A 13,812-nucleotide genomic window follows, 5' to 3' on the forward strand; every position below is an offset into this window, starting at 1 on the left:
AAAATCTTAAAATTTGCTTTTTGATGAATTGGAAAACGGAAATTTTCGCTATCATACATGGTGAGTATTCGGATTGAGCCTGGAATGGCCATGCGGATGTCGGCGAACAGCAACCGGACCAAAGGAATAGCGAGAACAAATGCACGCCTGGCCTTGTGCTTTTATTCCTTTTTTTTACCTCTCTCCTCCTCCTGTGAGCTGTGAGCATCGACACTGAGCTGCAAGAAGCGAGCGGAGTATTTACACTGAAACTCGCGCTCCACCGCTCGTGCAGCACGTGTGGCTCGCCCTCGACGCTCGGATCAATGCAGCCTGTTTGGCTGTGTTTTCGTGAGAAAGCGTATTTGGTGCGCTGATGATCAGCTTCTGCTTCCTGCCCGGCCGAGATATATCCCCAACTCATAAGCCTATGGATGAGAGGGAATTTCCTGTCACCTGTAGGGAACAGCATTCGGTCAAGACACAGACACGACGAGATTATGTTCCACTTTATGAATTTTTCTATAGCAAACAGCTGGTTTGAAAACAAGCGCAAGCGAGATGCAGTGTGCCGCTCTCAAGCTTAGAACTTAGATTTGCCGACCTTCGATCTTGGCGCTACGGACGTGCTTCGTGAAGCTCGATAGAAGAGGGCGTTACAGATTCGAGGAAAGCCTTTATCTTGACCACAGTCGCCTTTCAGGAAAGCTACGAAAGTTTTGAACATATGAGCTGTTGACGTGACGTACACAAGCTGGAACACAAACCTGGCAGGAACAAGAACGCGGACGTAGATACAAAACGCAAGGTAAACAGGAGCGAGCGAAGTTTTTTGTGGAAACTGCGGGATTATCTATCCCTTACAAAGTAAAAAAGCTTCTTTATAGGTCTCCACACTGCAAAATAAGAAATTTTTCGTTAATTTCTTTCTTCTCGGTGGCGGTTACCAAAACGGTCCCACTAGCATTTTACACCCATTGAGCCCTGATGTCCGATTTTGACACCATACCTGTAAATCGATTAATACTCGCACCACAAGCTTTAAATTTTAACTGCGTGGTTATGGGGCCTTAGGCATTTTAAAAACGCGAAGCAAAAAAAATGTACGGCCGAAATAAAAAATCCAGGGCTGAAAGGGTTAAAGACGGCCGCACATCCGTGGAGGGAGAGCCACGCTCCGGTCGGCCATCAACATGCCGAAATGACCAGGTAATTGCCGAAGTGAACGCTGTGGTGATGCGGGACTGTTGTGTGACTATCCGAGAAATTGCGGAAGAGGTGGACACCAGCAATTTTTCTTCACATTCCATTATCACCGAAGATTTGGCCATGGAGAGAGTTGCGGCGAAATTCGTGCCGAAGCTGCTGACGATGGAGAAAAAGCAGCTGCGTGTTGAAGTCTCACAGGAGATGCTGGATTCCACAAACAGTTACCTTGACTTCACCGACGCCGTAATCACTAGTGACAAGTCTTGGGTGTACGGGTACGACCCGGAAACCAAATCCCAGTTGTCACAGAGGACGCATTCCACGTCACCAAGACCAAAGAAGGCCCGCCAAGTGCGCAGCAATGTCAAAGTGATGCTGACTGCTTTTTTGACTCCCTCTGTGTGGCACACCACGAGTACGCACCCCACAGGGTCAAAGAATGACTAAACAGTACTACAGGGATGTCCTCCATCGCCTACGTGGTGCTGTGCGGCGCAAGAGACCGGAATTGAGGTCAACAAGAAATTGGCGCATCCCTCGCGGCATTGCTCCTGCACATTCCTCGCATTTCATTCAGACTTTTCTGCCGAAAAACCAGACTCCTGTAGTTCAACAGGCTCCTTACTCTCCTGATATGTCCCCCTGCGGCTTCTGGCTGTTTCCTAAAATCAACAAGTCATTGAAAGGAGCGCGATTTCAGAAAAGAAAGGACATTATGGCTGCAACGACAGCAGAGCTAAATTCCATTCCGAAAAGGGCCTTTTCGGAATACTTCCATCAATGGCAGCACCGCTGGGAGATGTATATGGAGCCCCAAGGAGACTACTTTGAAGGTTATTAGGTTTCTAACACTCCAGTTATGCCAGTTTTTTTTCTTCGGCCAAAGGTCGGATACTTTTCTAACAGACCTCGTATATCGTAACTGCCATTCTTCTGTGCTCCTTGTATTATAAGCAGCGTGCCGTAATTTCATTTCTGCAAGTTACTTGAGATAAAAATCATTATTTTTCAACGAGGTCTGATAGCGTGATGTAAGCACTGAATTATAAAGATTTGGTAATGAGATTAGGTTCAAGTTTTCAAAAATGGGCTTGGTGTGCGCATCATAAGCAGCATTTGAAATTATGCGCACAGCTTTCTTTTGCAACCTGTGTATTTTAGCAAGGTTAGTAGCAGTTGTGGTGCCCCAGACTAGGTAACAATATCTTAAAGTTGAAAAAAAGAGGCTATGATAAACCAATAATTTTATGTTTGGGGCAAAGAAATCGCAGGCGCGATAACATCCCAGCACTACGAGATAATTTAGAGCAGGTCCTTTGAACGTGATCGTCCCACGTCATGTTCACTTGGAAAAGAACACCGAGACTTTTTACAACGGGCACCACTTCTATGATGGATACAGCTAGGTTAAGATTGAAGCTTGCGTTCATTGGCTTGTTTTTGGGGCGGAATAAGACTGCCTTCGTTTTAGAGACGTTTATATTTAATGAGTTTACAATGCTCCAGTCCGCTAACAGCGTAAGTACATCATTTGCTTTAGATACGATCGCAGTCAAACTAGGCCGTGGAAAGAACAAACTGGTGTCATCGGCATATATGATAAATTTAGTGTCGTCGTTAATGTTAACAATGTCATTTACATAGATATTGAATAGCAATGGCCCGAGAATACTGCCTTGTGGGACGCCACTCCCGAGACCAGAAAAATTAGTGTGTACCCGTGTTTTTGTACTAGCTGCTGTCGATTATTTAAGTAACTATGCAAAAGTTTCAAGAATGTGCCGCGAAATCCGTAGTGTTCTAACTTAGTTGTGAGAGTAGTATGATTAATTCGGTCAAAAGCCTTCGAGAAATCCGCAAATATTCCTAGCACTTAATATTCATGTTCGAAAGACTCCAGGATAATTTCTTTTTCTTTTAGTAATGCTGTCTCAGTTGAACGGTGTTTAGTAAATCCAAACTGCAAGGGTGTCAGCAAGTTGTGTTTTGCCAGAAAACGGTTAATTCTATCGTGCATCAATTTTTAAATTCCCTTAGAAAGGACCGGTAGGATCGATATCGGCCTGTAATTGGTCATATTGTTTTTGTCGCCTCCTTTATAAATAACTGACACTCTCGCCATTTGTAAGCGGGACTGGAAATGCCCTGTCGAAAAGATTAAGTTCACAACATGTACCAACAAAGGCGCTAAGATATCAGTGTCATGCTTAATTGGATGAATCTGCAAGTCGTCAACATCAACACACCTGCTGGATTTCACAGACAAGAACACTTCTTTGACTACAGGCACAGTAACCGGGAACAAAAATGCACTTTCTCGCATTCTGTTTTTCAAACATGGTGTACAATTCTGGTCATGCTTACTGCACGCCACAGAGGCAAAAAACCTATTAAATGCTTCAGCTAGTTGGCGATCAGTAAGGATTTCTTCGTTGAAAGCCAACTTGACTGGACAATCATGGTGGGATGAATGGCGATTTAAAACAGAATTCAGTCGCCTCCAGATAAGATCAGATCGCTTGGATATGCCGTTGTTCAGCAGGTTTTCGAAATAACGTTGCTTACTTCTACGCAGAAGCTTGTTCGTTCTATTTCTTTGTTTCTTGAATGATTTAAAGTCTTCAATATTTCTGGTCTTTAAGAAACGCGCAAACAGGGAGTTTTTTTTTTTTCGCGAATTGCGCTGAGGCATTCGAACGTAACCCAAGGCTTGCGCGCTGATCGCGGTCGCGTTTTCGTCACGTACGGAAAACAGCTGCTGTAGGACGCTTTGATTTTTTCAACGAGATGTTCGTATGCCTCGTCGGCACCTGTGGAAGAGAACACTTCCTGCCAATCAATTTTAGATAGGCAAGTAGAAAAGAGGTTCATCGATCTATTGTTTATATCTCTAAATATAGTTACACGAGCTTCTGAATCTTTTAACTCGAGTGGACGCCCACTAAGCACTACATATATTGGCAACTGATCACTCGCATGTACATTTAAAGTGCCAGAGCAAAGCAGTGTGTTTTTAGAGTGCGTAATCAAAACGTGAAGCAGCGTTGACGTGTTCGACTGAATGCGAGTTGGAGTCGTAATAACATTACGAATCCGGACCAACGCATTCGGGTAAAAGGAAAGTGGACAAAAACAATAGATTTTAAAAGGGTAGAAATAACCAAGCGATCGGTATAAGATTGCTGGTTAAAATCAAGCCAAGAGTGACATCTTACGATTCACTGCTAGGTGGCATGAGTCGCCGCCTGATTTAAGGCTCCAGCCTAATCCATTTATCTGTCCATCCGTCCGTCTCCTCTGCGATGAAGGGCAGGTCTATTCGCCCACTCTTCAAATCGAACGAGACGAAAAGCAAAATAATCATTACGCAGTCATTAGTTTGTCTAAGATATCAGCACTCTCATGTAATTTTTGCGACACAGTTTATCGCGAGTAGAATTCAGGTTTCTTTTCACGCAGTGTCGATGTTGACGACGTTCGAGAACTACTGGAAGCTTGATTACTGCCACGCCGCATATAACCGCAACAAAGAAGTTCTCGTTTCGAATGCATCAAGCTTGCCCTTCTAGAGTGAACAAAAGAGAGAGAGGGGAAAAGGCAGCGATGTTAACCAGAAAGGTTTCTGGTTGGGTACCCTGCACTGGGGAAGGGAATGAGGGGATAAAAAAGGGAAGAGAGAAGGAACGAGAGACACAGTCACAATCTTTCAATCAAGGCAGTGTCTCGGAAAAAACAAAAAAGTGCCTTGTAAGCCTTGATGGTAGTCAAATGCTGTGGCCACGGACCGAGAATCTTGGCCTCTGTGAAAGGGCAAGGATCAAGGCATTCCAGATCACAACGCAGCTTACGTCCTCCGTTAACGAAGACAGGAGACTCACACAAGGTATGATTGTCTCTTTACAGGCACAGTTTTCACAAGAAGGGTTGTCGGTCGTCGCGATCCGGAAAGCATAATGTTCGTGAAGGCAACGCCGAGCCATAGACGGCACAGTAATGTTGCTTCACGAGGCGCTACATTACATAGAAGACGGAGGCGCAGTCCAGGGTCCAATGCCTTGAGGGGACGGTTGCAGACCTCTCCCGTGTTCCACGCTGAAAGTGTGAGCTCCAGCCTCATGGAACGAAGCCCACACGCTGCGTCAGCTCCCGTTACAGGAATAGTGACAGGGATTCCGTCACTGTGGGCAGAACGGGCAGCTTCGTCGGCCTGGTGATTTCCACGAATGCCGCACTGGCCTGGCACCCACTGGAAAATTATGTCATGTCTTTTCAATGTGGCGTCATGGTAGAGCTTGCGGATTTCTGCAACGAGTTGTTTGTGTGACCCACGGCGTAGTGCTGCTTGGAGGCCTTGAAGGGCTGTTTTAAACCCGGAGAAAACTGTCCAGTCGTGTGCAGATTCCTGACTGATGATTTGAACTGCAGCCCGTAGGGCAGCCAGTTCTGTACCAGTTGAAGAGGTGAAATAGGCAGTCCTCACCTTCATTAAAATAGACCTGGGAAGTATCACCACAGACTAAGCAGAACTTGTTGAAGTAACTGAGCCATCTGTGTAGACATGTATGCGGTGTTTATGGGTAAAATGCAGATGATGCAGTGGCATTTCTTTAAGAGCAGGCAATGGTAAACCACATTTCTTAGCAATTCCCGGAATAGAGAGGTGTACCCGAGGTTCATGGAGATTCCATATAGGTGAGCATGGTCTTGAAGCATGGGTGAAAAGCGAAGGAAGATAGGAAGGTGAGCTTTAATTACATTTTTGCAAATGCAGTATGTGATCTTAGAACGGGACGAGCTACAAGATGATGACTCGGAACTCCTGTGAGATGCCGAATGTGTGTTCTCAGGGTTTCAAAACCAATGGTTGTAGTAACAGGATGGTCCCCAGCGACGAGAATAGTGGCTGCCGTTGAGGAACATTTAGGTAGTCCAAAGCAGATTCGTAGAGCTTGGGCTTGAACATTTTGAAGTGTCTTAAGGTTGTCTTCCTAATATTGTTGAAAATGGGAAAGCTATACCGCATGTATCCCAGGAACAGCAAACGGTACAGTTGAAGCACCGAGTGCACAGATGCGCCCCAGGGCTTTCCCCCGAGGAAGGAGACAATCTGAACAATCGCTGTCAGTTTCTTTCGCATGTCGTAGAGATGGGGACTCCAGGGGAGGTTCCTATCGATAATAATGCCAAGGAAGCGGTGGCTTCTCTCATAGGAAATGCATTAATATATATGGGGTAACTTGTCATTTTTTTTGGTGTGAACGCCAAGAGAGAACATTCTTCGGGCGAAATATTTATTCCCTGCTGACGAAGGTATGAGGTCAGTATCGTTGCTGCCTTTTGTAGTCTCTCGTCTCGCACGAACTTGGGAACGGGTCACGCTTGATGCCCAAGTACATATATCCTCGGCGCGTATTGAGATGTGAGCAGAGTGTGGATCAGTCAACCAGGCTGATGAGAGCAAGGTTAAAAAGAGTTGGGCTCAGCACTCCACCCTGTGGGACTCCGCTCAAAGTTTCATGTAGACAGGTTGGTCCGTCTTCAGTGTGGACAAAACAAGACCTCTCTGCTAAATAGCTGCGTATCCTGCTGAACATGCGACCTCCAAACTCAGCAGCTTCAAATGCGTCCAAAATGGCCTGATGTGTGACGTTGTCGTAGGCGCCCTTGAGGTCCAACAACAGTGGCACGGTGAATCTCATCAATTTTTTTTTGGTGCTGTACGGATGTTACAAGGTCAGCAACATGGTCGATGGAAGGGCGGCCACGTGCAAACCCAGACATAAATCCAGGGTAGATTTGGTATCCCTCCAGGTGCCATTCCACGCGTGTTAACAACATTCTTTCCGTGACTTTCCCGACACTCCTTGAGAGTGCAATTGGACGGTATGCTGAAATGTCGAGTGGTGATTTTCCCGGCTTAAGGAGTGGAACAACACGACTGGTCTTCCATGCATTATGATCTATGCCGTCACACCATGACTTGTTGCATGTATCCAGAAGAACCTGTCGAGCCTCTTGGCCAAAGTTGGCGAGTGCGGAGTGTATCGCACCATTCGGCCCCGGCGATGATGACCTTGTACAACAAACGAGCGCGGCGTCAAGATCCGTCATGGAGAACAGGTGATCCATTCGTGAATGCCGCGATGGTGGAACATCACTGCAGTACAGCGTTGGGGTGGGTTCGGTTGGCCTGTTATCCTTCCGAAAAATTCCTCGGCCACCGCGACCTCGCTGCGTTTTTGATAGAGCGCGAGGCATTCAAACAGGTGGCGCTGTTGAGGAGACGTGCAAAGGCCACGCATTACATTCCAAACGCGTGACAAAGGCTTCTCTGAGTCAAGTGTCTCGCAAAATGACCTCCAAACGTGTGTCTGCGAGCTTGAATTCTTCGCTGAGTTTTCTTCTGTAAGCGTCTTGAATCTCTGACTTTGTGCGTCGGTATCTGCGCTCTGCCCTGCGCCGTAGTGCCCGCAGTCGTTGTAATTTTATATCAAAATCGATGCACTTTGCGACGAGGTTGTAGCAGCACGTTGCGCTCTCCATGGCCTCCTTAATTTTTTGTTCAAGACCTGTCGAGAATCCTTCCATGCATCCATCCTCCATACGTGCTTTAAAAACTGTCCAACAATACGTCGCATACGTGTGGCTGAACGGGACTTGGAATGGCCTGTATTATACAGGTAAGTTGGGATATGATTACTGCCATGGGTTTATACTTCCGAAAACCATCGGACGTTGTTGGTAAGGCATCGCCAAACGAAAGTGAAATCGAGGACGCTGCTATAGGCCACCCTCGAATATATGTCGGGGTTCCATCATTAAGGCACTTGAGGCCATGGTCTGAGGCGAAGGACACGAGTTTCCTTCCACTAAGGTTTGTCGTAACGCCTCCCCACAACATGTGGGCAGCATTGAAGTCACCTATAATCACCCATGGACCAGAGGTGACTCGCATCAAATCACTCGACCATTTGTCGTCAAAGCGGCTTGAGGGTGCCAATTACGCAGCCACAAGCGTAAACGTGAGGTCACGGCTCTTCACTGTGAGGCAAACATAGTGGGTGTCGCTGTGCGGGGGAACCGAATGGAGCCCATATGTAAGTTCACGTCGAATGTAGACGATGACTTCGCTGGTTCTGTTGCGCGTGGGGGAAGTAAATGCTTCATAACCGTATAATCGTAAAATGTTCGGCAGATTTTGTTCACAGATAACCGGAATGGGGAAGTGGTTTTGTTTGAGTATAGGTTTGTTCATTGGGGTTTAACGTCCCAAAGCGACTGAGGCTATGAGAGACGCCGTGGTGAAGGGCTCCGGAAATTACGACCACCCGGGGTTCTTTAACGTGCACTGACATCGCACAGCACACGGGCCTCTAGAATTTCGCCTTCAAGAAATTCAACCGCCGCGGCCGGGATCGTGCCCGCGTCTTTCGTGTCAGGAGCCGAGCGCCGTAACCACTGAGCCACCACGGCGGGGGGGGGGGGGGGGGGGGGGGGTTCGTAAACATAGAGTCTAATATCTGAAATCCGGGACTGCAGCCCGCGGGCATTCCACTGAAAGATAAATGCTTGCTTGACTTTCTTCAGAAAAGATAGTTCCAAGAGAGCCATGGTGTCTTCTAATGTTTAGCAGCAAGAACTGGCTGTAGCGTGTCCAGTAGTTGCAGTGCGTTGTGTGCGGCTGGCATGCGCAAGCTGGACATTAGGGCACGCATGAAATTCATCAGTGACGTGAGCATTCCAATCACTTGCATATCTTGGCCATGGTCGGAATCGTGCCTTTTGCCCGGATCAGTCGTAGGTGTCGCATACATGGGGTGCGGCAACGTACCTGACGCCGTGGGCGCTCTAGGCTTTGGTAGTGGTGGCCTCGTGGTACTAGATTGTACTAGCCTTGGGGGCAACAAGACGGCGGCTGCCAAGCTATACTGAATGCGACATTGCCGAAGAAAAAGTATTGGAAGCAGTATAATGAGGAATAACTCGACGCCGACAGAGACTGGCAGTAATGCGAAGACGCGGCACCGAAAGGAGACCGTCATTGAACAGACCCAAACAGAAATATGGCTTTCATCGCAGCAGACCCTCATGCCGACGTAGTAGACGTGACCTCTGCGGTCGGTAGTTTCGAATCTTTCGTCGCGAATTCTCTGGAAGGGAGAAATGCACTCTTATCTTCTCCATCTGTTCCAAAAGTTAGAAGGCAGAGACCTACCATATCGACTGTTTTTCGTTAACCTGATCATGGTGAAGACTGACGAAATACTGGAGTTTATTGACAGGGTGCTTTGGACTGATGACGCTAGCTTCTTCACAAGTGCACATCAACTTTTGTTTTACAGCTTTCATTACCCGAGCGATATGAACTCAAGGTGTTTATAATAATCAAAACTCCGCTTCCAGTGGCCATTCAGTGTTTGTTGCGGGAACTGTGACAAAAGAAATGAATCGCATTTTTTGACCGCATGCTCATTGCAGCGGTATTTCACTATCTTGCGAGGCTCAGCGGAAGTTTTTCGGTGGAAACTCTGTCTTGCAGTTCTAGTCAACGCTTATATGAGGCACGCCGGGCGTGCCCAGCTCAAAGCACCAGCCTTGCATGGCCTTGGTGACACGGACCTTTCAAAAACCAGTCGATCGGGCCGAATGAAATAGTGGCCTGGACAGCCACGTTACCTCAAGTGAATCTCTCCGACTTCTGTAATGTTATGTGAAGGACCATGTCTACTGCATCCTGACAGCTACGCCACAAGCACTGAGAGGTGTCTGTGTTAATTGCTGCAAAATGCGGGTGATTCGTGCATACTCTTCACACGAATATCGCTGCTTAGGCCTCTTTGGAACCCGTCTGTTAATAGACGTTTGTGCAAAGCCACGTACTATGAAATTAAATGTACCCTACACACGACAAACTACAGAAAACGCCAAGTTATCGGTATGCCCCCTTTTAACATTCTTTTCCTTCGTGAGAAACACCGCATTTAACTATTATTTTCCTCGACGTTAATATGTACCGCTACCAGTTACTGTCGCACTGTTCTATTGCAAATACATCATATTGTCACCGTTCTTCCGCATGCATTCTGCCAGCATGAGTGAGCATTTATCACTGAGGCTACTGGCTTCGCGCATCCTTCCCTCAACGTTGTGCATCCACTTTCGCTTATCTCGGAACCAGGCGCGTCGCGAAGCTGCTTCGTAGGCAGCTCAGAAAGCTCAAGGCAGGAACGCTTCACCAAGTCGCGTATGAGAGCGCTGTAATGGCTGTGCACTGGGGCAAGGGGAACTTGCTGTTACATGCTATTCATTAAGTTTGGCGGGCTTTGTTTCTTGTCGAGCAAAAAGGGCTGTGGACACTCAGTCGAAGAACCTGGCTGCGCCATTGTGATGGTGCTGGGCAAATTTTCTGGTAACTCCTGATAGTTTAGAGTAGTATTTAGAAAATTAAATATTTACTGCCGACTAATTTTTAAAGTAGGTGGAAGAAAAAATTACTAGCAGATATTTTACATCACTCCTGTCAAGCATCACTGGATTTAAGCCTGGAAAAATATGTTGTTGTTTTTTTTCAGAAGCTGGGTCCATCTTAAGCAGTTGTGCCTCTTTATCGTACGGTATGTAGCTCTTCGTGTTCACACATGGTTGACAGGGATGGCGTAGTATAGGCTTCAGGATAACTCTGACTGCATACGGATCTTTACCATGGAGTAGCATCACACAGGAAATAGGCGTCCTTGCAATTTGGCTTGAACTAACTGAAGGCGCTGCAGCCGCAATTTCATCCCTTGGTCACGGGATCAACAGCCGACCACCAAAGCAAAGGATTCCGGCGGGCTTTCTGTTATTGTCAGCACTACATACCCCACGTTGCTTGTACTAAATACTTTCTTTAAACTTAGTATTGCTTGTGTCAATTATGCGGTACTGATTAAGCTATCATGGATGCAAGGCCCTGGCGTTCTATTTCACGAAGTTCAGTGACTGGTCGGGAGAGTTGTGATACCATCGAGGTCACGTGAAATTCAAGAAGAAATCAAAGGATGGAGCCAAATTTCAATATCCAACACCGACGATGGACCTGGGACGATGCGACAGAAGGAAAGTTTGCGAGGGCATGTCAAGGGGGCGGGGGGGGGGGGGGGGGGGCGTGATAAACAGATAAAATAAGCACTTTATGGCTGGGATTGGGTTTCGAACATGCGGCAGCACTTACAGAACAGCTTCAGTGGCACCTGCATTGGTCCACTACGCCAGCGCCGCACCTGCATATCCCGCGTATTTAACTGCCAGCCTCACGCGCCAATCGGCACTGCACGTGCCTCTGTGGATGTCACCGTCTTCATCTCACTTCTATCCGTGCGCATTTTACCCAGAACACACCACTATCGCATCCCCGCTTAAGTTGCGTTAAGCGGCCACATAATTTTTTTTGTCATCTTGACTCTCCTTTTCACAGTGTTTAATGCGATTATATTAGCTATCTCTAAAGTATTTACTTCTCCATAACGCCGTGTAGATGTGATATGGTATCCGCATACGGATATAAACATTAAACGTCAAGGCAGGGGGGGGGGGGGGGGTAAAGAAGAAGAACTGCGATTTTCAATGCCTACTCAAGACAGGTATCGGTGTCTAACCTTCGCAACCACTCCGGTTTTCCCACCTTTGAATCTAGTCTAAAAATGCATCCTTTGACAATGTTCTTCGCCATCATCAGTTATCATGCAAAAAACAAGAATTTCAGGCTTACATGGAGTATAACAGAACACGAAAGACCACGCGTACGACCATGACAAACCAATTGCAGTTCCGCAGTGCAGAACCGATGCAACATACGTCGTTCTTTTCGATTTGGTTTGGTTTATAGGGGTTCAACGTCCCAAAGAAACTCAGGCTATGAGGGACGCCGTAGTGAAGGGCTCCGGAAATTTCGACCACCCGGGGTTCTTTAACGTGCACTCACATCGCAAAGTACACGGGCCTCTAGAATTTCGCCTTCATCGAAATTTGGCCGCCGCCGCCGGGATCGAACCCGCGTCTTTCGTGTCAGCAGCCGAGCGCCGTAACCACTGAGCCACCGCGGCGGGGCCGTTCTTTTAGAGTACGATAGCCTGCTAGAACTGGTTACTCACGATGTAGCCCCCCTATCATCACCCGAAGCATCTTTATCTGCAGTCAGATCGAGCCAGTAAGTTTTATCTACTTGGATTCATCCTCAAAGAGCATGTTTTTTATGCTTCCTGCGCTGCCTGCAAATGCGGCGTTTTTTAATTTTGTTTCTGGGCTGGTTTCTTCCGCAGAAATTTGACTGTATGCCCATTTCTTTTCTCTTCTTGTTGTTTGTTATCAGCCATAGACCATTCATCTGTACACGTCATATACCTGCTGCTGCCTTGGCTACTAAAATGCGGTGGGGAGTACTAAGTAAAAAAAAAGTAAAACATGCTGCGTAGCTTTGTTCCTCGCGGTTGCCTCATGATGGCGCTACAAAAAAAAAAAAAAACTTGAGAGAGCGGGGGCGTGGTTTTCAGACAAACAGTACCCGGCGCAACACAGAACCAGAGAACTGTTTAAGACTTGCGACGGCGTTTAGCTGCTACACAGGCTGCTGAGTGACACAGTTGTAGCAGGCTGTATAGCGCCCACGTTGTACTGAAGGACCAAGCAGGACTTGAACGGCGAGCGCGTGTGAGTCTTTTACGCATTGTGCGTCTCCTGTCTTTAGTGCCCAGGTCGCGTTATAGCCCTGTTTTCAGCGGCAGTGTCTATTCCAGGCAATATTAAATAAATGGTTTGATCGAATTTAGTTTCGCTGCTGTCTATTTGTTCGTATGACCTTTGTTTTCGCTGTGTTTTATGAAATAGTACCGGCTGTTCCTGCCCAGTTTATGTCTGCAAAACGAGGTGTGGCTTAACGCGCGCCCCGCAGTGCTACTTCTTGTTCCTTGCTCTTTGTATTCCACAGCAGTCAAAAAGTTACCTTTTTTTCTCTCGCGACTTGTCTAGGCGCTCCACAAGCAGCCAACTCAAGCTATTCTGCCTCGCTCTGCAGCGCCCGCTTTGACCTGAACGAGAAGGTAGGACAGGGACGCCGACGACGCAACTGCAGGAAGAACCTACGTGAGTACATTTTTTGTCTTGCACATCGCTCGGTTGGTGTTTTTTATGCGTGTGTAGCTGAAAGTCGCACGCTTCCCTACCTGCCCCATACTAGCATCCAGCGTAGCATCCACAACCAGGCAGTCTTCACCAAATATCACGTTTTGAGCAAAGAATATTCTCGAGAAGACCGGTACGGGAATAGAAGTGGAAAGTTCCTGAAATATGCATTCTCTCACCTAAAAGATTTGTGCATCAGCTGCCACCGAGCGAACCATTTCTAGCGATAATAGGTCGGTGAGTATCTTTAGCTGCGGCTGGCCGAATTGTAGACCACGAAGTGAACTGAACAAACAAGCTTCGCCATTATTAGTTCATCGATTATATTACCGTGAACTTTTCTGATGTTCCTTGGTTCATAACCTTGGTTCGGGCCTTTATAACTTCGTGATGCGAAGCGCGACTATATTTATCTCGATTTGGTTTATGCGGTTGACGTCCCAAGACGACTAATTCGACTTGGAA

The sequence above is a fragment of the Amblyomma mixtum genome, chromosome 7, assembly GCF_055824585.1.
Source record: "Amblyomma mixtum isolate Tamu chromosome 7, ASM5582458v1, whole genome shotgun sequence".
Classification (NCBI taxonomy): Eukaryota; Metazoa; Arthropoda; class Arachnida; order Ixodida; family Ixodidae; genus Amblyomma; species Amblyomma mixtum.